The sequence below is a fragment of the Aegilops tauschii genome, chromosome 7, assembly GCF_002575655.3.
Source record: "Aegilops tauschii subsp. strangulata cultivar AL8/78 chromosome 7, Aet v6.0, whole genome shotgun sequence".
In the NCBI taxonomy this organism is placed as follows: domain Eukaryota; kingdom Viridiplantae; phylum Streptophyta; class Magnoliopsida; order Poales; family Poaceae; genus Aegilops; species Aegilops tauschii.
Genome location: NC_053041.3, coordinates 321,540,878 through 321,566,244, shown reverse-complemented (window position 1 = coordinate 321,566,244; position 25,367 = coordinate 321,540,878).

The window sequence follows — 25,367 nt, the reverse complement described above, 5'->3', positions numbered from 1 at the left end:
CGAAAGTTTATACCCTGCAGGGGTGTCCCAACTTAGCCCATCACAAGCTCTCACGATCAACGAAGGATATTCCTTCTCCTGGAACAACCCGATAAGACACGGAATCCCGGTTACAAGACATTTCGACAATGGGAAAACAAGACCAGCAAGACCGCCCGAATGTGCCGACAAATCCCGATAGGAGCTGCACATTTCTCGTTCTCAGGGCACACCAGATGGGCAAGATGTCGGGTTGGCATAGACCCTGGTTGCCTAGGAGGCGCCGGACATCACCCAGGTTGGACCAGCACTCAGAGGAACACTAGCCCGGGGGGGTTAAATAAAGATGACCCTCGGGTTTATAACTCCCAAGGGAAAGGTTTAGGTCGTTAGGCAAATGTTAAAACCAAGGTTGGGCCTTGCTGGAGGAGTTTTATTCAAAGCGAACTGTGAAGGGGGTCCCATAACCCCAACCGCGTAAGGAACGCAAAATCAAGGAACATAACACCGGTATGATGGAAAGTAAGGCGACAAGAGTGGAACAAAACACCAGGCATATGGCCGAGCCTTCCACCCTTTACCAAGTATATAGATGCATTAATTAAAATAAGAGATATTGTGATATCCCAACATAATCATGTTCCAACATGGAGCAATCTTCAACTTCACCTGCAACTAACAACGCTATAAGAGGGGCTGAGCAAAAGCGGTAACATAGCCAAACAATGGTTTGCTAGGAAGGTGGGTTAGAGGCTTGACATGGCAATATGGGAAGCATGATAAACAAGTGGTAAGTAGCGCGACATAGCGATAGAACGAACAACTAGCAAGCAAAGATAGAAGTGATATCGAGGGTAATGGTCATTTTGCCTGAAATCCTGCTAGGAAGAGGACCGAATCCATGAAGAAGACGATCCCACATATTCGAACGAATCCTCACAATCGCAACGAAACAGGAACTATCGAGAAGGAGCACAACCGGAAATAAGCAAACAACATGGTAAACAACCATCACATAAACATGGCATGATGCACAATCAAGTATGATGCATGTCCAGTTTAACGAGGCATGGCATGGCAAAGTGAACAAACAATACTACAAATTAAGTGGAGCTCAATATGCAACGAGTTGCATATTGAAGAAACACCACATCCGAGTTATTTAGTTCGCTCCCGCTTAGGTACACAACAATATTAAATGTTGTTAAACATGGCAAGAGGGTGAAGCATAATAAAACTACCTATCTAGGCAAGTTTAAATGAGGCCGGAACAACAAACAACAAGTCCGAAAAATCCTCATATGCATATTATGAATTTGGTACAGTTCTGCCCTAAACACAATTTTAGAGTTGTTAAACATGCAAAGTATTGCCACCATGTTAAACTATGCATTTTTCTACATAAATTTGATAAAGTTTATTAAATTCCGAGTTATGGTTAATTAGTTATGAAATAAATCATTTTAACATGTCGTTTAAGCAAATTAATGTAAACAGCAAGTTAAACATTTTTAACATGGATGAAAGCAGCATATTATGAAACAAGATGAAATTCTAAGCATTTTACATATATAGTTTGTTTAAATCAGATGCATGATTTATGAGATATTAAATGCATGAGCTCTAGGGTGTTTTTTGCAAAACTGGTTTCTCTGGATTATTGGACAAATTCGCAGGCAAGGAAAAAACACACTGGGCCGAATCTGGGTGGCCCAAAAGTGCACAGGAGAGGGGCTGGGCGGATGCTCACATTGGGCTTGGCCCGGACTGTGGAGAGGTAGGCCAGTGGGGCTGCAGCCCACGCGGTTGGCGAGGCACGGTCAACGCAGAGGAGCAGGCTCCTGCTGCTCGTTACCAACAGAGGCTGCAGCAAGTCATGGCGAGGCAAGGTGCGGGCAGCGGAAGCTTGCATTGCAGCGGCAACAGGAAGCGTCAGAGGACTGCGGAGGCCAATCGGACGGCAAGGAGTGGTTTCTCCGGCGCGCGGAGGGATGGAGCGGACGAGGCTCGGCGATACAGAGGAGGCGGCGGGCGGCCGAGCGCGAAGCAGAGGCAAGGGCAGCGGCTGGCGGCAGACTTGGCGCGAGAGGAACCGGGCAGCATAGCGGGAAGGTGCAGGCGAGCTAGGCGGCTGGATCCAGGCGGTGAAGGGTCAGCGCGAGGGTGCTGCAGAGCAGCGGCAGAGGCGCTCCAACAGAGGGACTCGGCGGGGCGGCGCGATGCAGGGGCTCCGGCGTCGAGGGACGACGGGAAAGGACGGATCCGAGGCTCTCCGGCGCGGATTAGCCGGCAACAACGGCGGCGTGTCGAGCTGGAGCTATGACAGGCGATCCACGACATTTCCTGAAGGGCAAGAGAGAGGTGAGGCAGGGAGAAGGAGAGGGCAACGAGATCGGGCGGCTCACCGGAGGTAGCAGCAGTCACCGGCGAGGCAACGCGGGGAGAAGGCAACGCAGGGTTGCGGGCACGGGGCGGCTCGACCTCGGGAACCAGAGGAGGCGCGAGCGAGGACAGGCTCTAGGTCGCGAGGAGACGAGGACGACGCTCCTGCTCGGGGCCTTGGGCGCGCGAGGCTGCAGGGAGCTCTGGCTGGTTGAGGGACTTGGCGACGAAGACGCCGGGGTTGGGGTCCTCGGAAGCGGGGTTGCTGCCTGGTGCTGCTCCGGTGAGCTGCGGCTCACGGTCGATGGCTGGAGCGAGCACTCTCGCTCGGGAGGTGGCTGAGTGTGGCGATGGGTTGGTGGATCGGGAGGGGGCTGGAATTGTGGATGGCTGCGGGCGCACTACTGGGTGGGAGTTGGATCGAGGGATTGGCTGGCTGTGGGTTGGATCCCGATAAAGAGAGTGGCGGCGGCGGGTGAGGGGATTTGGTGGATGGGACAAGCCCCTAGGATCTAGGGTTAGGCGTCTATTTATAGGAAGGGTTAGCTTAGGGGCTACTCGGTCCCTCCGATCGTAATCGGGCGGGAGAGAATAAATAGCTTAGGAGAGTTCAACAAAGAACTGAAGATATTTTAGGGATGTTTGGGCATGATACGAACCCAACGGTGATGAAAGTCCGGTTTAGGTTCGGGGAAGTTTCGGACACGGGCGAGGGGTCGATGCACTGTGCAAAGAGGGGTTAGGCGAACGAGGTCAAGTGTGTTGTTGGATTGAGAATGGTCAAGGAAGACAAACGGTCTGACAACATGCCATGAAGACAAGGAGAAGCGGCAACTTCGAACGACTACGAGTTTTATAAAAACATGCGGATGCAATATGCATAATGACATGATGAATTGTAACAACAACAAAATAAAACACACGATGGCAACGAAGAATATGGAAGGCTTCTGGAGCGTCTGTCTTGGGGCGTCACAACTCTCCTCACTTACAAGAGATATCGACCCGAGATCTAAGGATGGCACCGGGGAGAAACAGAAGAGAAAGAGGTAAGACAAAGTTGCTTCTTTGACAAACGAGTGAAACCAATGAACCTTGAGAGGTTGAAAACTTGAAATAAGAACACAACAGAGTTGAACGAAATTGAGAGCACTACGGTAGAAAAGAGAAACAAGGAACACCATGTGAACCTTGGATGTTGGAAAGCTATGAATGACGAGCACAATGGACAAGAAGGAATTGAAACACTCTGGTTGAAATGAGATAAACAAGGGACAAGGAAGAACAAATTCGAACAGCACTCCGGTTAAATGGATAAGCAAGAAAAGAACATGATCTTTACAAAACGAGGTGATGGGTGAAGAGAGCAACATCACAATGCCTCCGAAACGAAAGAATAGAATCTAGATTGTTGGGATAAAGGGACAGAGAAGAAAATGACAACTTCTACCACAATTGAACTTGGCGAGCATCCTTGCAAGAAGGTTAGAGCGGAGTTGTTGAAAAACCAACAATGAAAGGATAAGCTTGTTGTGGGCTTATGGAAAACAACCGAAAACTTGAGGTGAAGTCATGCCACTAATCGAAACAATTGATCGCTTGGGATCAACCAAATGATGAAAACTGCAAACTAAGGCATAGCCTAATGGTGGGAAGGCGCTGATGCCTTCCCACCCACCCAGGTTCAAGGCACGGTACTTGAAATTTGGGTTTGTTGCACCAGTTATACTGTAGGGGGTTCCTTTACGGTCTTTCTATAAAAAAAATGATGAAAACTTCTTTTGCCGAGAGGACAAGGAATACTTGGATCATAGATAAGCACCACAATAGCAACATTCCTTAGGGAAGGCGTTAGGTGAAATCTATACCAAGATAACTCCTAGGAAGAAAAAGATGGGTTTAAATATCTCATTCTTGACAACATGTGAATCATGAACCACGAAGAGAAGTTGTCAAGAATGATATAACACCACTTCAAAAGATAAGGTAGAAAGGATTGCATTTCACAATGCAAGATGGTGAATACTTGAGCTCCTCCAAGAAGAATCTTGAAGAACACTTCGAGAATGAACTACAAATATAGCTCCGGTTTCGGGTTACAAATATGAGCAACCGAACCAGTATCAATTACCCAGGCGCTACTACGAGCATTAGTAAGGTACACATCAATAACATGTATATCAAATATACCTTTGTTCACTTTGCCATCCATCTTATCCACCAAATACTTGGGGCAGTTCCGCTTCAAGTGAGCAGTCCCTTTGCAGTAGAACCACTCAGTTTCAGGCTTGGGTCCAGCTTTGGGCTTATTCCCAGGAGTGGAAACTTGTTTGCCATTCTTCTTGAAGTTCCCCTTCTTTTCCTTGCCTTTTTTCTTAAAACTAGTGGTCTTGTTAACCATCAACACTTGATGTTCCTTCTTGATTTCTACCTCCGCAGCTTTGAGCATTATGAAGAGCTCGGGAATTGTCTTGTCCATCCCTTGCATATTATAGTTCATCACGAAGCCTTTGTAGCTTGGTGGCAGTGATTGAAGAACTCTGTCAATAACACTATCATCTGGAAGATTAACTCCCAGCTGAGTCAAGTGATTATGATACCCAGACATTTTGAGTATGTGTTCACTGACAGAACTGTTCTCCTCCATCTTGCAGCTATAGAACTTGTAGGAGACTTCATATCTCTCAACTCGGGCATTTTCTTGAAATATTAACTTCAACTCCTGGAACATCTCATATGGTCCATGATGTTCAAAACGTCTTTGAAGTCCCGATTCTAAGCCGTAAAGCATGGCACACTGAACTATCGAGTAGTCATCAGATCGAGCTTGCCAGACGTTCATAACATTAGCATCTGCTCCTGTAGCAGGCCTTTCACCTAGAGGTGCATCAAGGACATAATTCTTCTGTGCAGCAATGAGGATAATACTCAAGTTACGGGCCCAGTCCATGTAGTTCCTACCATCATCTTTCAACTTAGCTTTCTCTAGGAACGCATTAAAATTCAAGGGAACGGTAGCACGGGCCATTGATCTACAACATAGATATGCAAAAACTATCAGAACTAAGTTCATGATAAATTAAGTTCAATTAATCAAATTATTTAAGAACTCCCACTTAGATAGACATCCCTCAGGTTATCTAAATGATACGTGATCCAAATCAACTAAACCATGTCCGATCATCACGTGAGATGGACTAGTCATCAATGGTGAACATCTCTATGTTGATCATATCTACTATATGATTCACGTTTGACCTTTCGGTCTCCAGTGTTCCAAGGCCATGTATGTACATGCCAGGCTCGTCAAGTTTAACCCGAGTATTCTGCATGTGCAAAACTGTCTTGCACCCGTTATATGTGAACGTAGAGTCTATCACACCCGATCATCACGTGGTGTCTCAACACGATGAATTGTCGCAACGGTGTATACTCAGGGAGAACACTTATACCTTGAAATTTTAGTTAAGGGATCATCTTATAATGCTACCGACGTAGTAAGCAAAATAAGATGCATAGGAGATAAACATCACCTGCAATCAAAATATGTGACATGATATGGCCATCATCATCTTGTGCTTTTGATATCCATCTCCAAAGCATCGTCATGATCTCCATCATCACCGGCTCGACACCTTGATCTCCATTGTTGCGTCATGGTCATCTCGCCAACTGTTGCTTCTACAACTATCGCTAACGCATAGTGATAAAGTAAAGCAATTACATGACGTTTGCATTTCATAGAATAAAGAGACAACCATAAGGCTCCTGTCGGTTGCCGATAACTTATACAAAACATGATCATCTGTTACAATAACGTATATCACATCATGTCTTGACCATATCACATCACAACATGCCCTGCAAAAACAAGTTAGATGTCCTCTAGTTTGTTGTTGCAAGTTTTACGTGGATGCTATGGGCTTCTAGCAAGAACCGTTCTTACCTACGCATCAAACCACAACGGTGTTTCATCAAGTTTCTTGTTTTAACCTTCTTCAAGGACCGGCCATAGTAAAATTCAGTTCAACTAAATTAGGAGAAACAGACACCCGCCAGCCACCTTTATGCAAAACTAGTTGCATGTCTATTGGTGGATCCGGTCTCATGTGCATGGACATGTAAGGTTGGTCCGGGCCTCTTCGCCCCACAATACCGCCCAATCAAAATAAGATGTTGGTGGTAAGCAGTATGACTATCGCCGCCCACAACTGTTTGTGTTCTAGTCGTGCATATCATCTACGCATAGACCTGGCTCATGATGCCACTATTGGGAATTGTTGCATGGAAAACAAAAACAAAATTCTACGCACACACAATGATCTATCCATGGAGATGCATAGCAACGAGGGGGAGAGTGTGTCTACGTACCCTTGTAGACCGTAAGCGGAAGCGTTTCACAACGCGGTTGATGTAGTCAAACTTTCTTCGCGCTCCAGCGATCGAGTGCCGAACGTACGGCACCTCCGAGTTCTGCACACGTTCAGCTCGGTGACGGCCCTCGCCTTCTTGATCCAGCAAGGTGTCGAGGTAGTAGATGAGTTCCGTCAGCACAAAGGCGTTGTGATGGTGATGTGATCCTCGCAGGGCTTCGCTTAAGCACCGCGAGAATACGACCGGGGTGTAAACTATGGAGGGGGGCGCCACACACGGCTAACAATTGATGTTGTGTGTTCTAGGAGCCCCCTCCCCACATATATATAGGTGGGAGGAGGAGGGGAGCATCCAGGGTGTGCCCCAAGTAGGCTGAATCCTACTTGGGGTCTTCCCCAATTCGGCCTCCCCCCTTCCATAATTGCCGGAAGAAAAAGGGAAGGGGGGAGAAGAGAAGGAAGGGGGGCCGAACCCCCTCTTCTCCTTCTCCTATTCGTCCTCCTGCCATAGGGGGGCGCGCCACCCCTTGTGGGCTGGTGTGCTCCCCTCTCATGGCCCATATGGCCCATATATGATATATTCCCCCCGGGGGGTTCTGGTAACCCCTTCGGTAATCCGATAAATACCCGATACACTCTGGAACACTTCCGGTGTCCGAATACTATTGTCCTATATATTAATATTTACCTCTCGACCATTTTGAGACTCCTCGTCATGTCCGTGATCTCATCCGGGACTCCAAACAACATTCGGTCACCAAATCACATAACTCATATAATACAATATCGTCATCGAACGTTAAGCGTGCGGACCCTACGGATTCGAGAACTATGTAGACATGATCGAGACACATCTCCTGTCAATAACCAATAGCGGAACCTAGATGCTCATATTGGCTCCTACATATTCTACGAAGATCTTTATTGGTCGAACCGTTATGACAACATACGTAATTCCTTTGTCCATCGGTATGTTACTTGCCCGAGATTCGGTCGTCGGCATCTACATACCTAGTTCAATATCGTTACTGGCAAGTCTCTTTATTCGTTCTATAATACATCATCCTGCAACTAACTCATTAGTCACTTTGCTTGCAAGGCTTCTTATGATGTGCATTACCGAGAGGGCCCAGAGATACCTCTCCGATACTCGGAGTGACAGATCCTAATCTCGATCTATGCCAACCCAACAAATACCTTCGGAGATACCTGTAGAGCATCTTTATAATCACCCAGTTACGTTGTGATGTTTTATAGCACACAAGGCCTTCCTCCGGTATCCGGGAGTTGCATAATCTCATAGTCGAAGGAATATGTATTTGACATGAAGAAAGCAATAACAATAAAACTGAACGATCATTATGCTAAGCTAACGGATGGGTCTTGTCCATCACATTATTCTCCTAATGATGTGAACCCGTTATTAAATGACAACTCATGTATATGGTTAGGAAACCTTAACCATCTTTGGTCAACAAGCTAGTCAAGTAGAGGCTCACTAGGGACACAATGTTTGTCTATGTACTCACACATGTATTTAGGTTTCCTGTCAATACAATTCTAGCATGAATAATAAACATTTATCATGAATAAGGAAATATAAAATAACAACTTTATTATTGCCTCTAGGGCATATTTCCTTCATGTAGCGATACTAAAATGCACATGAACAGTACATGTTACCTTAACCTTACCGCTGTTGTTGAACCATTGGATGTAGTAAGGATGCGGATGGGGTCTTGTGGTGAGATACAGCTTCTCCACCATCTCCATGCTAGCCTAGTTGTTGCAACTCCCTCCATCAATAATGACGCGGACAGAACGACCCTTCACAACTGTTGGTGTCAAAACCGGCCGATCTCGGGTATGGGGTCCCGAACTATGCGTCTGAGGATCGAGGGTAATAAGGGACAAGTGGGACACAATGTTTACCCAGGTTCGGGCCCTCTTAATGGAGGTAAAACCCTACGTCCTGCTTGATTGTATTCAATGAGTATAGGGGTTACAAGAGTTTATCTACCTCGAGATCGTAATGGCTAAACCCTAGCTGTCTAGCCTATGAGAATTCCGATAGTCTCTACGGACTAAACCCTCCAGTTTATATACACATCGAAGGGACCTAGGGTTGTACAGAGTCGGTTTGTGGGGGAGGAAATAAGATATCCGGACACCAAACTTGCCATCCACACATAGGGGAGTCCTACCTGGACATGGGGGAAAGTCTTCTGCTTGTATCTTCTCGGCCCATCAGTCTGGCCCGTATCGATAGCCGGGACACCCGAGGACCCCCTAATCTAGGACTCCCTCGGTAGCCCCTGAACCAGTCTTCGAGGACAATGTGTTCGACACGCGGATTTTCTACGGCATTGCAAGGCGGGTTCCTCCTCCTGAACACTTTAAAACAATTCCCTGAACAAAGAAACTGTATGCGGCTCTGCATAATTGTTACAACCCTTAGCCACGAAGGCAAGATATCAAACAAACAGTGTCTTTCCACTAACAACTTTTTCGGTGAAACGTCGCGTCTGGCCTCTTAACATTTTGAACCATTTTCACGCTCCCACTTCGCGTTTCGAGGCACAGCCCCCATCCGCACATCTTGTCAAAACGGAGATCATGCCCGCCCATTACGGGATCCTCATCAATACGGTTTTGGGTAATCCAACCGTGCCATTCGCACGACCCCTTGGAAACTGGCGAGTTTTAAGGCTTGAGGGGGGCGTTTGCTATTCACCGCCTATATAAGAAGGTAAAGATTCCTCTTTTTCCCCACGCCTTCCTCTCACTCCTGCCTTCCCATCTTCAAGCTCAAGTGCCCAAACTTCAAACTTTTCCACCGCCGTCAGCCTCTCCAGCCATGTCTGGATCCAGATCTAAGGGTAAGTGGGAGGCCTCCTGTGTCACGGAGAAGGACATCAAGGAGCTCTGAGGTGCGGGCTACCTGCCCGCGGATGTTGCGCACCTGCTTCCCAACAGGAACCAGATCATCCCCACTCCGGAGCGCGGTGAGAGGGTAGTATTCATCCCCCATTTTCTCCAAGGTGTAGGGTTTCCCCTTCATCCCTTTGTCTAGGGCCTCATGTTTTACTACGGGCTAGGTTTCCATGATCTAGCCCCAAATTCTTTCCTTCACATCTCGGCGTTCATCGTCGTGTGTGAGGCTCCACTCCGCATCCCCCCACACTTCGGCATGTGGCTCAAAGTCTTCAACGTGAAGCCGAAGGTGGTCGATGAGCAACACGCGGACTGCGGCGGGGCCATGGTGAGCAAGCTCCCCAACACCGTCTGGCCCAAAGGGGCGTTCGTGGAGACGGTCAAGGTGTGGCAGCAGGAGTGGTTCTACATCACCGAACCCCTCAATGCCAACAGGGCAACCGCACCCGATTTCAGATCCGGACCCCCTACTAGGCTCACCTCCTAGACCGCTAAGGGCCTCGACTGGGGGTCCATGACGGATGTGCAGATGCTGCAAAAGCGCATCACCAACATGATAGGCAAAAACATCAGTCTCACAGACGTGATTCAGGTGATGCTCTTTCGCCGGACTCTCCCCTGCCAACTCCGCGCCTCTCACGTGTGGGAGTTTAATTCGGAGGAGCCACGGACCTTGAAGCACTTCTTCGGAATGACGCACGAAGATATTTGGAAGTTGCTCTTCAAGGCCTAGAAAACATGGCCAAAGAAGACCGAAGACATCGGTCTTGACAGCGAGAATCCGGCCTCACCGGTAAGCATAACTTTCCCGAGTACCTATTCAGTAAACAAGTTTAGATATAATGTATTGTCTGTTCTTCGTACAGGGCTGGACGGCAAAGGCGGAGTGGATCAAGTGCCCGGCTTCGCTGCCTGAGGACCCAGCCACACCCCAGCTGGCAGAGATGCTGGTCCCGGCACCCTATCAGGCGCCGGAGAAGAAGGCCAAGAAGAAGAAGGGCAAGGAGACCAAGAGTGCCCCCGCCACAAGGGTCCTGCGGATGCTATGTCCGGAGAGACTGAAGCCCCCTCCTCCCATGAGGGAGACGAAGAAGAGGAAGAGGAGGAGGAGGTGGAGAGTGATTCCCCCCGTAAGGGGAGGAAGAAGAAGAGGGCGGCCACCAAAGACCCGCACGGGGAGGCGGCCAAGAGGGGGAAGATGACCCTCCAGGACAGTTCGGACTCAGATGTCGAACTCGTCCCCAAAAATCCTCCCAGGGTGAAGCCCTTGGCCGAATCATAAGTATCTAGACACTTAATGTTTCATCTTTGGTTTTCCTATTTTCATTATAGAAGTTACCATGTTATGCATTTTTTCAGCCCTCCCCGCGACCTCCCGAACCCCTCGCTGTCGGAAGGGAGTTCTTTGCCACCTGAAATGGCAGAGAGTGAGACGCCGCCACGTGCCCTCTTGCCCCTCACCACGGATGATACCGAGGTGTTATCCCGAAGGACCTCTCCTGGCCGCGGAGGGGCGGGCGAGGCTCTTAAGAAGGCGCCAAAGGGTAACACCTTGGTCGCCGAAGACATGGGGGAGGCCACCCCTATGGCAACTGACGGTGGGGACCGTCAACATTCCGAGCCCCAGCCGGACACTCTCCCGGAGACCAATGTGGCTCCGGGATCGAGCGAGCAGCCCCCTTCGAAGGAGGGGGAGCATCAGCTCCATCGGCGACCTCCACTAATCCGGAGGCACCGAACACTCTACTGCAGGCACTGCAACGTGCTTCCATCATGGAGGAGCACCGCACCCTAATGGGTGTGGTAGTAGAGAAGGTTCAGTCCGCCAAGAGCGGGCTGAATGAAGCTTTTACCAGCCTACTAACAGGCTTCGAGGTATGCGACGTAATGCTCTAGACGCTTTTTTCATATAAAGGAATATACCTGTGCATAGATAGTAGCCCCTGAGACTCTGCCCAGTTTGGAAAAAAGCCGGACAGAGGATCCTCATAGTATTCGGAAGAGCTAACGGACTTGTCTATTTTGCAATAGGCTTCCCTGTTGGCGGCAACCGCCCAGGCCGCCGAAGTTTTCGAGCTCAATCGGAAGCTGAAGGTGGCCGATGATGAAATCGACCGCATCAACAAGCAGTTCGACGAAACGCAAGGTATGCGTATAATTTTAAGAGTTTTAGCTGTATATCATAAGGGATAGCTATGTTCAGAGATTAACTCATGTAATGCATTTAATTATAGTTAGTGCAGCCGAGGTCGAGACCCTCAAGGGCGCACTTGCTCAAGCCCATAAAGAGGCGAAGGCAAACAAGGCAGCCGCTGACAAAGCGGCTGCAGAGCTGAAGACCGAACAGGCCGCCCGCCGGCAACACAAAGCTCGGGTGGCCGAGGTCGAGCAGGAGCTAAAGGACGCCATCCTCAAGTGCGAGGGTTTGGAGGAGAAGGCTTCGGCCCAATCGTCGGAACTAGCCAAAGCTGTCCAGGATGCTAAGGTGGCATGGGTTGAGTCCCGGAGTGCTTGCGAGGAGATCCACCAGGCGAAGCAAATAGAGGATGGTAAGGTCTTTCTTTTACAGGTATTTTTGGAGGTCAGCGGTATGCGTTACTCACACGGCTGTGGAGTTCTCTAGACGCGTTTGCGGATCTTCCAAAGAGTGCAGCCGATGCCGCGCAGTTCTTTCGAGCCCAGGAGGGGAACTCGACCGAGAAGCTGTTCTGATTGCAGTTTCTTGCGCCGGAGCATCCGACGCCTCTGAACGACCAGATGAAGCAGCTGATGGAGCTGCATAGGATGGTCGGCTTGGCCATGAAGGATCTAATAGTTTGGTTATGGCCAGCCGAACCAATTCCTAGCAGCTACTTCGGTTTGGTGAGGCGACTCGTCGATGCGCTGCCCCAAGTTGAAGCTGTGAAGCGCTTGGTGTGCATAGAGGGTGCTCGGATGGCCTTCGCCCGTGTCAAGATGCATTGGGCGAAGATGAAGGCCACCGATGTGGCGACCACAGGCCCGCCAGAAGCAAAGGACCACCGCAAGCCAGAGAGGTACTTTGATGACGTCCTGGCGGGTGCCCGAATAGTAGAGGGCCAATGCTCGAAGGACGTCATATTTGAGTAGATGTATCTGGGTTGTAAAAACTGTGTTTTGTGAACCCGGGCTTTGTAATATATTGGTGCCTTTGATCATAAGTTATTTTCCTCTTGTGCGGCCGTTTAATTCTGAAAGTTTGCCAGTCGTCGGCCTCAGCCCCCATATAGATACTTTGGGGGTGTTCGGCCTGGAGCGTTACACACTTTATCCAACGTCTTGGTCCGTGAAGGAGGTGTACGCGAGGTGAACTGGGCAATCGGACTATGTGGCTTTATTACTTTCACTTAGCCATAGGAGTTTGACGGTGGGGCTGGATATTAGCCCCTTGTACGTGTGCAGCAGTCCGAACTAAGGTGCCTTTACCACGTGGCTGGACGAAGACCAGCCCCTCGTATAACACAGAATAAATCACCAACGATTTGTAGTATAAGACTATGTCGCCGAATCGCTGACCAGCTCTCGCCTTATCATGACAGTCAGTTTTTGGCTTTCTCTACTGAGGTATTTGACCGGACGAACCAGAAATACAATCGCAGTAGTTCTCCCTTTACGACCTTAGCTGAACAAGCGGAACGTAAGGTGGTAAGCACAGGAGCCGGGCAACCCAACTGTAGACCAAAGACATGATTCGGAGCCGATGCATATAGTGCAATATTCGGGACATCGAAGAGTACCCGATAGGTGTTCGGACTTGAGAACGTGCGGAGCCGAATACATCCCCCGGTGTTTAAGACCAGGCTAAAGCACGAGTGGCAATGTGAAGTAAGGAGGGAATGCAGATGAAAAAAGAAATCAGTACCAAACAGAAGTGGTGATCAGCTGCTTCCTTCATATCTTGTATAATATGTCAAGACATACTATTACAGATAATGCCATGAATATCAAGGCTATTTTACATGCTGAGAGTTTACACAAGGGAAAGTTTTACACAGGGCTATTAGAAAAAGTAGCGGCTTGAAGGTTCTAATGTTGCCCTGCTGCACGTCTGCGCCGTTTCTCCTTGGTTAAAAATCCCTTGAGAGGAGAGGTTGATGGTCGTCTATAGGAAGGCGGAGCTGTAGAGAGTAGCCCCTGTACAACCATGGAGTAGATAGGTTTTAATGAACCTGTAGTTTAAAGAAAAGAAAGAGAGAAAGGATCTTAAGGTCTAAATAGGGTCCAGCCGTACTATAGACCTTTCTCCGTAGTATGCCTCCGACGTTGCCCAAGGTATTTTTAGTGCGTAATTATGCACGCATGGAACGTATGCCGCAACCTTATGGGGCGATCGGCGGAGGCTGAACTGCTAATCCATCTCTGGATCTGCCAAGCTGTCATGTTGTAATGTAGACCGGACTCGCTTGGCAGTGCCAGGGGCCTTAATGGCCGCTGAGTTGTTCGGCTTGATGAGGCCGTTCTGTACCTCGGATGCGAGGGCCGCGGTGTGCTCCTCGGTACGGAGGGAGCGCTCCATTGACTGTGATGGCGCCACACAGTCCGGGCATTTTGAGCTTCAGGTAGGCATAATGCGGGACTGCATTGAAGTGGGCGAAGGCAGTTCGTCCGAGCAACGCGTGATAACCACTACGGAAAGGGACGATATCAAAGATCAAGTCTTCGCTTCGAAAGTTGTCCGGAGAACCGAAGACTACCTCCAATGTTAAGGAGCCCGTACAACGAGCCTCCACGCCTGGTATTACTCCTTTAAAGGTAGTATTGCTAGGCTTAATTCTTGATGGGTCAATGTCCATCTTACGGACAGTGTCTTGATAGATCAGGTTCAGACTGCCGCCGCCGTCCATAAGGACTCTAGTGAGATGGTATCCATCGATGATGGGATCGAGTACCAGGGCCGCCGAATCACCATGACGGATACTGGTCGGGTGGTCCCTGCGATCGAAGGTGATCGAATAAGCCGACCATGGGTTGAATTTTGGGGCGACAGGCTCTACGGTGTAGACGTCCTTGAGTGCGTGCTTGCGCTCCTCTTTGGGATATGTGTGACATATATCATGTTCACTGTTTTCACCTCGGGGGGGGGGGGGAATTCTTATGTCCCCTTGTGCTCGGAGGGTGGGGTTCATCATCGTCCTTGCTCTGAGGCCCTTTGCCCTTGTGTTCGGTATTTAACTTACCGGCATGTTTAAAAACCCAGCAGTTTCTGTTGGAGTGGTTGGCAGGCTTGTCGGGGGTGCCATGAAACTGGCAAGGCATGTCTAGTATCTTGTCCAAATTAGATGGACCGTCTCTATTTCCTTTGAATGGCTTCTTCTGCTGAACGAGTTTGGAGCCACTGAATCCGGCGTTGACCATCGTATCTTCAGTTTCTTCATTGTTGTTCCGACGCTTATTTTCGTTACATCGTGGCCTTCTGTTGCCATCCCTGGCTTCAGAGGTGCCAGGGTCGCTGGTACTGTTGCTTCTACGAGCCAGCCAGTTATCTTCGCCCACACAGAAGCGGGTCATTAGTGCAGTGAGAGCTGCCATAGTTTTCGGCTTTTCCTGACCGAGGTGTCGGGCGAGCCATTCGTCACGGACGCTATGCTTAAAGGCCGCTAAGGCTTCGGCGTCCGGGCAGTCAACAATTTGGTTCTTTTTAATTAAGAACCGAGTCCAGAGTTTGCGGGCTGACTCTCTGGGTTGCTGGACTATGTGGCTAAGGTCGTCAGCGTCCGGTGGCCGGACATATGTTCCTTGAAAGTTATCTCGAAAAGCATCCTCCAAGTCCTCCCAAATACCAGTGGAGTTCTCTGGGAGGCTATTCAGGCAGTGTCGTGCTGGTCCTTTGAGCTTTAGGGGAAGGTATTTAATGGGATGGAGATTATCGCACGAGCCATATGAATGTGGAGAAGAAAATCTTCAATCCATATGGCAGGATCTGTAGTTCCATCGTATGCCTCCATGTTTACGGGTTTAAACCCTTCAGGAAATTGGTGCTGCATTACCTCATCGGTAAAGCACATGGGGTGTGCGGCACCTCTATATCGGGCCACATCACGACGGAGTTTGGATGATGTCCGTGTTCGGTTCTCGGCCCGAACTTGGTTATGATTGTCGCGCCAGGCTTGATGGTCGTCGTCTCGTGTTGGAGCACGTCCCCTTGATCCGTAGATTGATCTGGTATGGCCGGCTCTATTGTCAAGTCCTGATGTAAGTCATATGTGTAACCCGGAGCCGATGCCTCCTTGCCTCTACGGCGGGGTGGCGCGGGCTGGTATTCGGCATAATGAGTCGTTTTGTCCCGTCCACGTGGTGGTCGGTCTGGTTCATCAGCATGATGGTATCTTGACGGATTTGGCTCAAGGGCGTCGTCGTCGAATTGTGGTAGTAGCCTACGTTTTGGGTAGCTCTTTGTTGGGCGCTCAAGGACGTATTCCTCGGCAGCCAGGACCTTGGTCCATCTGTCATTGAGTGTATCCTGTTCGGCTTGAAGTTGTTGCTGTTTCTTTTTCAGGCTCCTTGCAGTGGCGATAAGTTGTCGCTTGAAGTGTTCTTGTTCGAGGGGTTCCTCTGGCATGATGAAATCTTCGTTGCCGAGGCTAACGTCCTCCTCGGAGGCCTGTAGATAATTACTATCTTCCGAATCCTCATGATCAATGATTTCTCCAGGGTTAACTTGTCCCTCCTCCCATTCATCCTGCTCGGACGCAGGCTCGACGGGGTCTTCGGCATCATCCGGAGTGTTGTTATCTTCGGTGCCGGTATTGCTATCCTTTTCTTGACGAGATCGTGAGCGGCGCCGCTGACGTCGGTACTTAGGTGGTGCCTCGATGGGCTTGTCCTTGATCGGATCTTGAGTGCCATCGTCGTCCTTCTTTTCGGGCGTATCCATCATGTACACATCGTAAGTAGAAGTGGCCATCCAACGCCTAGTGATGGGTGTGTTTTGGCCTGATTCGGCTCCGGCATCGTCGTCCATGCCGTCGATGTCTTCGGAGGCATAGTCCAGCATGTCGGTTAGGTCCTCGAAAGTGGCTATCAAGTGGGTGGTGGGTGGGACGTAAAATTCCCCCCTCTCAGCCCCTTGTTCGGGCCGGGCGTAGTTCGGAAGTGATACTTCCGTAATTGCGAGAAATCGCATTAAGTCCAGAGCCTCGTTTAGGAGCGAGAGCTGGACGGGTGACTGAGGACCTATGGAGCTGGGCGTGGTAAACGCCACCTGACTATGCTCAATGGTCACAGACCTCGAGAGTTCGGAGTTGACCTCCAGAGATGAGTCTGGTTTCCTGATGACAGAGAGAGTCCTGTTTGACTCCAGGCCCGTTGACAACATGGCCACCTCTGGTCTCCGGTAGGGATCCCCGTAACAGGAGAGAGTCCGGTGGGGCTTACCCTCCCGTTTTTTGACAGAGTGGTCCACTCTGGATCCAAGGCCGGGGCAGGAACGAGAGTTGATTTTTGAGCGGAGCCTGGTGGTGGATCCGACAGGCTTCCTTCATGTAGATGAGGAGCGGCGGCCGAGGCCGAGAACCCTTCGAAGATCAAGTCTCCTCGGATATCAGCGATGTAATTCAGGCTTTCAAATCTGATCTAGTAACCAGGGGCGTAGCTATCGATCTGCTCGAGGTGACTAGTTGAATTGGCACGTAGAGCGAAGCCGCCAAACACAAAAAGTTGACCAGGGAGAAAGGTCTCCCCGGAAACAGCATCGTCGCTGATGACAAGCTGAGCCATCGATCCTTCTATTGATGACATAGCGGAACTCTCAATGAAAGCACCAATATCGGTGTCAAAACCGGCCGATCTCGGGTATGGGGTCCAGAACTATGCGTCTGAGAATCGAGGATAACAAGGGACATGTGGGACACAATGTTTACCCAGGTTTGGGCCCTCTTAATGGAGGTAAAACCCTACATCCTGCTTGATTGTATTCGATGAGTATAGGGGTTACAAGAGTTGATCTACCTCGATATCGTAATGGCTAAACCCTAGCTGTCTAGCCTATGAGAATTCTGATAGTCTCTATAGACTAAACCCTCCGGTTTATATACACACCGGAGGGACCTAGGGTTGTCCAGAGTCGGTTTGTGGGGGAAGGAAATAACATATCCGGACACCAATCTTGCCATCCACGCATAAGGGTGTCCTACCCGGACACGGGGGGAAAGTCTTCTGCTTGTATCTTCTCGGCCCATCAGTCCGGCCTGTATCGATAGCCCGGACACACGAGGACCCCCTAATCCATGACTCCCTCAACAACTCCCTTTGTATGGAACAAATTATGCCTCTGATTTTGCTCAGCTTGTGTTACCTGCACAAACAAAACACGTTGAGCAACTAAACTCTCATACATATCAGCATCTTCAGTAGGCATGTACTGCGTCTCATGTTCAGAATCATCTTCACCGTGTTCTTCACTTGCAATAAGAGCCAAAGTCTCCTCATCATAGTCACTAGCGGACTCATATCCACCATGCTCTGTAACAATCATCACATGTGGAGATGGACATATGCTCGCATAGTGACCTCCACCCTTGCAACGATGGCATATAACCTCATGTGTTTGCCCTGTTGATGCAATGGATGAAGAAGAGCTATGTGCGGGACCAGAAGGTGTGCTCCTCGCAGATGGTGGTGGTAGTGCCTACTACTTCTTGAGCTTGCGTTGGTTTTTCCCTTGAAGAGGAAAGGGTGATGCAGCAAAGTAGAGATAACAATTTCCCTCCGTTGAGAACCAAGGTGTCAATCCAGTAGGAGGTACACGCAAATCTCCAATCTATGCACCTGCACAAACAATCAAAAAACTGCACCCAACATGATAAAGGGGTTGTCAAACCCTTCACGGTCACTTGCAAGGATGAGATTCGATAGACATAGATATAAAAGATTACTAAGACGTAAAACAAAATAAAAGAAAATAAATTGCAGCAAGGTATTTTTTGGGTTTTCTGGTTTATAGATCTGAAAGTATATGATGGAAAATAGACCCAGGGGCCATAGGTTTCACTAGAGGCTTCTCTCTTGAAAGAAAATAATATGGTGGGTGAACAAATTACTGTCGAGCAATTGGTAGAAAAGCGCAAAGTTATGATGATACCCAAGGCAATGATTATGAATAAAGGAATCACGTCCGTGTCAAGTAGACTGACTCCTGCCTGCATCTACTACTATTACTCCACACATCGACCGCTATCCAGCATGCATCTAGAGTATTAAGTTCATAAGAACGGAGTAACGCCTTAAGTAAGATGACATGATGTAGAGGGATAAACTCAAGCAATATGATCAAAACCCCATCTTTTTACCCTTGATGGCAATAATACAATACGTGCCTCGCTACGCCTACTTTGTCACTAGGGGAGGACACTGCAAGATTGAACCCAAAACTAAGCACCTCTCCCATTGCAAGAAAAACCAATCTAGTTGACCAAACAAAACCAATAATTCAAAGAGAAATACAAAGATATCAAATCATGCATATAAGAGTTCATAAGAGACTCAAATAATATTCATAGATAATCTGATCATAAATCCACAATTCATCGGATCTTGACAAACACACCGCCAAAGAATATTACATCGGATAGATCTCCAAGAATCGAGGCGAACATTGTATTGAAGTTCAAAGAGAGAGAAGAAGCCATCTGGCTACTAGCTATGGACCCATAGGTCTGTGGTAAACTACTCACGCTTCATCGGAAGGGCAATAGAGTTTATGTAGATGCCCTCCGTGATCGAATCCCCCTCCGGCAGGGTGCCGGAAAAGGCCCCAAGATGGGATCTCGCGGAAACAGAGGCTTGCAGCGGCGGAAAAGTATTTTGGTGGACGCTTCTGTTTGTTTGGGAATATTTGGGAATTTTAGCACAAGAATTAGGGTTGGAGGACTCCCGAGGGGCCCACAAGCCAGGGAGGTGCCCCCCTAGGGCGTATCCTGAGGGCTTGTGGTGCCCTCGGAACTCTTCTGGCCCCCTCTCCAAGCTCCCTGGATGTCTTCTGGTCCTAGAAAAATTGGCACTGGCAATGGATATTCCACCCGTGAGACTTTCTTCTTCTTTTTGTCTTCTCCACAACCACCATATTCCATTCCACCTATAGTTCTATATCCATGGCTCACGGGTGAAACCTATGGCCCCGGGGTCTATATGTGGACTCCATTTGATATTCCTTTTCTGTAGAACTCAAAAACAAGGAAAAAACAGAAATTGGCACTTGGCTCTAGGTTAATAAGTTACTCCCAAAAATAATATAAAATAGCATATTAATGCATATGAAACATCCAAAACAGATAATATAATAGCATGGAACAATCAAAAATTATAGATACGTTGGAGACATATCAAGCATCCCCAAGCTTAATTCCTACTCGTCCTCGAGTAGGTAAATGATTAAAACAAGATTTTTAATGTGGAATGCTACCTAACATATTTATCCATGTAATCTTCTTTATTGTGGCATGAATATTCAGATCCATAAGATTCAAAACAAAGGTTTAATATTGACATAAAAACAATAATACTTCAAGCATACTAATAAAGCAATCATGTCTTCTCAAATAACATGGCCAAGGAAAGTTATCCCTACAAAATCATATAGTCTGGCTATGCTCCATCTTCATCACAGAAAGTATTTCATCATGCACAACCCCGGTATTAGCCAAGCAATTGTTTAATACTTTAGTATTTTCAAACCTTTTCAACTTTCACGCAATACATGAGCGTGAGCCATGGATATAGCACTATAGGTGGAATAGAATATGGTGGTTGTGGAGAAGACAAAAAGAAGAAGAAAGTCTCACATCAACTAGGCGTATTAATGGGCTATGGAGATGCCCATCAATAGATATCAATATGAGTGAGTAGGTATTGCCATGCGACGGATGCACTAGAGCTATAAGTGTATGAAAGCTCAAAAAAGAAACTATGTGGGTGTGCATCCAACTTGCTTGCTCACGAAGACCTAGGGCAATTTGAGGAAGCCCATCATTGGAATATACAAGCCAAGTTCTATAATGAAAAATTCCCACTAGTATATGAAGGTGATAAAATAGGAGACTCTCTATCATGAAGATCATGGTGCTACTTTGAAGCACAAGTGTGGAAAAAGGATAGTAACATTGTCCCTTCTCTCTTTTCTCTCATTTTTTTTGTTTGGGCTTCTTTGGGCTCTGTAAAAAAAATATTTGGGCTTCTTTGGCCTCCTTTATTTTTTTATAAAGTCCGGAGACTCATTCCAACTTGTGAGGGAATCATAGCTTCCATCATCCTTTCCTCACATGGGACAATGCTCTAATAATGATGATCATCACACTTTTATTTACTTACAACTCAAGAATTAAAACTCAATGCTAGAACAAGATATGACCCTATATGAATGCCTCTGGTGGTTTACTGGGATGTGCAATGATCTAGTGTAGCAATGACATCAAAAAGCAGGCCAAGCCATGAAAACATCATGCTAGCTATCTTACGATCATGCAAAGCAATATGACAATGATGGAGCGTGTCATAATAAAATGGAACGGTGGAATTTGCATGGCAATATATCTCGGAATGGCTATGGAAATGCAATAATAGGTAGGTATGGTGGATGTTTTGAGGAAAGTATATGGTGGTGTAATGCACCGGCGAAAGTTGTGTGGTACTAGAGAGGCTATCAATGGTGGAAGGGTGAGAGTGCGTATAATCCATGGACTTGACATTAGTCATAAAGAACTCACATACTTATTGCAAAAACTTATTATCTATTGAAACAAAGTACTACACGCATGCTCCTAGGGGAGAGGTTGGTAGGAGTTAACCATCACGCGCTCCCGACCTCCACACAAAGGATGACAATCAAAAAACAAATCATGCTCCGACTTCATCACATAACGGTTCACCATACGTGCATGCTATGGGAATCACAAACTTTAACACAAGTATTTCTACCAATCCATAATTACTCACTAGCATGACTCTAATATCACTATCTTTATATCTCAAAACAAATGCAAGGAATCAAACTTCTCATAGTATTCAATGCTCTTTATATGAAAGTTTTTATTATATCCTTCTTGGATGCCCATCATATTAGGATTAAATTCATAACCTAAGCAAATTACCATGTTGTTTAGAGACTGTAAAAATAATATAAGTGAAGCATGATGATGACCCACAAGTATAGGGGATCTATCGTAGTCCTTTTGATAAGTAAGAGTGTCGAACCCAACAAGGAGCAGAAGGAAATGGCAAGCGGTTTTCAGCAAGGTATTCTCTGCAAACACTAAAATTATCGGTAACAGATAGTTGTGTGATAAGGTAATTCGTAACGAGTAACAAGTAACAAAAGTAAACAAGGTGCAGCAAGGTGGCCCAATCCTTTTTGTAGCAAAGGACAAGCCTGAACGAACTCTTATATAAAGCAAAGCGCTCCCGAGGACACATGGGAATTGTTGTCAAGCTAGTTTTCATCATGCTCATATGATTCGCGTTCGTTACTTTGATAATTTGATATGTGGGTGGACAGGTGCTTGGGTGCTGCCCTTCCTTGGACAAGCCTCCCACTTATGATTAAACCCTCTCGCAAGCATCCGATACTACGAAAGAAGAATTAAGATAAATCTAACCATAGCATGAAACATATGGATCCAAATCAGCCCCTTACGAAGCAACGCATAAACTAGGGTTTAAACTTCTGTCACTCTAGCAACCCATCATCTACTTATTACTTCCTAATGCCTTCCCCTAGGCCCAAATCATGGTGAAGTGTCATGTAGTCGACGTTCACATAACACCACTAGAGGAGAGACAACATACATCTCATCAAAATATCGAACGAATACCAAATTCACATGATTACTTATAACAAGACTTCTCCCATGTCCTCAGGAACAAACATAAAAACTCACAAAGCATATTCATGTTCATAATCAGAGGAGTATTAATTATCATTAAGGATCTGAACATATGATCTTCCACCGAATAAACCAGCTAGCATCAACTACAAGGAGTAATCAACACTACTAGCAACCCACATGTACCAATCAGAGGTTTTGAGACAAAGATCAGATACAAGAGATGAACTAGGGTTTGAGAGGAGATGGTGCCGGTGAAGATGTTGATGGAGATTGACCCCCTCTCGATGAGAGGATCGTTGGTGATGAGGATGGCTTCAATTTCCCCCTCCCGGAGGGAAGTTTCCCCGGCAGAACACCTCCGCCGGAGCCCTATATTGGTTCTGCCCAAGTTCCGCCTCGAGATGGCGGCGCTTCGTCCCGAAAGCTTCCTTCTTATTTTTTAAAGGTCAAAACACACCATATAGCAGAAGATGTGCATCGGGGGCCTGCCGGGTGGCCCACGAGGCAGGGGGTGCGCCCAGGGGGGTTACGGCGCGCCCCCCACCCTTGTGGATGGCAGGTGGCCCCCCTCTGGTGCTTTCTTCGCCCAATATTTTTTATATATTCCAAAACAATTCTCTGTGAAGTTTTAGGACTTTTGGAGTTGTGCGGAATAGGTCTCTAATATTTGCTCCTTTTCCAGTCTAGAATTCCAGTTGCCGGCATTCTCCCTCTTCATGTAAACCTTATAAAATAAGAGAGAAAGGGCATAAGTATTGTGATACAATGTGTAATAACAACCCATAATGCAATAAATATAAATATAAAAGCATGATGCAAAATGGACGTATCACTTGAGAGGTCAAAATTTTCTATAAAATAAAGCCACCACCGTGCTCTAAAAAGATATAAGTGAAGCACTAGAGCAAATTGCCTAGCTCAAAAAATATAAGTGAAGCACATAGAGTATTCTAATAAATCCACAATTCATGTGTGTCCCTCTTAAAATATGTGTACATCAAGGATTATTGTGGAAAACTAAAAAGCAAAGACTCATATCATACAAGACGCTCCAAGCAAAACACATATCATGTGGTGAATACAAATATAGACTCAAGTAAATTTACCGATAGACGAAGACGAAAGAGGGGATGCCATCCGGTGCATCCCCAAGCTTAGATGCTTGGTTGTCCTTGAATATTACCTGGGGGTGCCTTGGGCATCCCCAAGCTTAGGCTCTTTTCACTCCTTATTCCATTGTCCATCAAATCTCTACCCAAAACTTGACAACTTCACAACACAAAACTCAACAAAAAAACTCATGAGATCCGTTAGTATAAGAAAATAAATCACCACTTTTTGGCACTATTGTGAACTCATTCTTTATTTATATTGGTGTAATATCTACTATATTCCAACTTCTCCATGGTTCATACCCCCCAATACTACCCATAGATTCATCAAAATAAGCAAACAACACATAGAAAACAGAATCTGTCAAAAACAGAACAGTCTGTAGCAATCTGAAAACTTAGTATTCTTCTATAACTCCAAAAATTCTGAAAAATGAGGACAACATAGGCAATTCATATATAAATCTTGTGTAAAAACTTCAGAATTTTTCCACGCCCTAGTGAATTTAAACAATTCTGTTACTGGGCGCAAAAGTTTCTGTTTTTCAGCAAAACCAAATCAACGATATATCAAAGTATCCCAAAGGGCTTGCTTGGCTCAAACACTAACAAAAACACCAAAACACAATTATTACAGAGGTAATAATGTGTATTTATTCAAGAACAAAACCAAAAACAAAAAACATAATAATAAAATTGGGTTGCCGCCCAACAAGCGCTATTGTTTAACGCCCCTAGCTAGGCATAAACATAGATCTAGGTATTGTCATCTTTAGTATTCTTTTCCATAGATGTGTTCTTGTCGGAAGGTTTTGTAAAGATAACTTGGAACACATTATTCATAGAAATGTTGGCATCATTAAGCTGCCCATATACGTATCCCCTTTGATTTCCGGCTACAATCCAAGAATATTGTTGATTAACATCGTTGAAAACTTGTTGGATCATATCTAAAACAGGGATTTTATTTTTAAGGTTTTCATCAAAATTTTGATTATTTCCAAACAAATGTCTCAAAGTATAGTTACTATTGTAAAGAATCTCATCTATCACCGGTTTTTCACGGCTCATACCATAATGATCAAAAAATTCCCTAGCTTCCCGTACTATGTGATCAAATTCATTCTTAAGAACTTGGGTAGCTATCTTTTTAGCCTTAGGATCTTTTATAACAGGTAGCTCATAAAACATTCTGATGCGGAGCATCCTTCCATCATCCCCATGGAATCTACACCAATGCATCAAGCACCAAGTGGACCTATGACAAGAGCTCGAGCATGCGCCATTGAAACCGAGGTGAACTCCCTCCTACTTGAGATAGTTATGGACATGAATGGAACTTGGTTGCTACCTCATCAAAATATGCTATGTTTCATTAGGTACGAGGACAAACTCCGACAAGAGGTTAAGGAGTACCCCCAAGGCCTAAGAGAAGGACCCCAAGACCCAAGAGCTGACCGGGGGTATCAAGATGAAGAAAAGGAAGCCTGCATAAATTGCACTACCGGACAGTCCGGTCCCCACAGCGGACAGTCCGGTCGCACAAAAATTGCACTACCGGACAGTCCGGTCCCCACAGCGGACAGTCCGGTGGCACCCGAAAATGCGTCTGTACTCATCGGACTGTCTGGTCCTTAGTGCCGGACTGTCCGGTAGGCCCAGTTTCGCTACGAATTGAGCTAAAAAGCCCGTGTAACCTCTGAGGCCCATACCCTTTCGCCCCTAGACTATATGATTCATGCTCCTCTCAG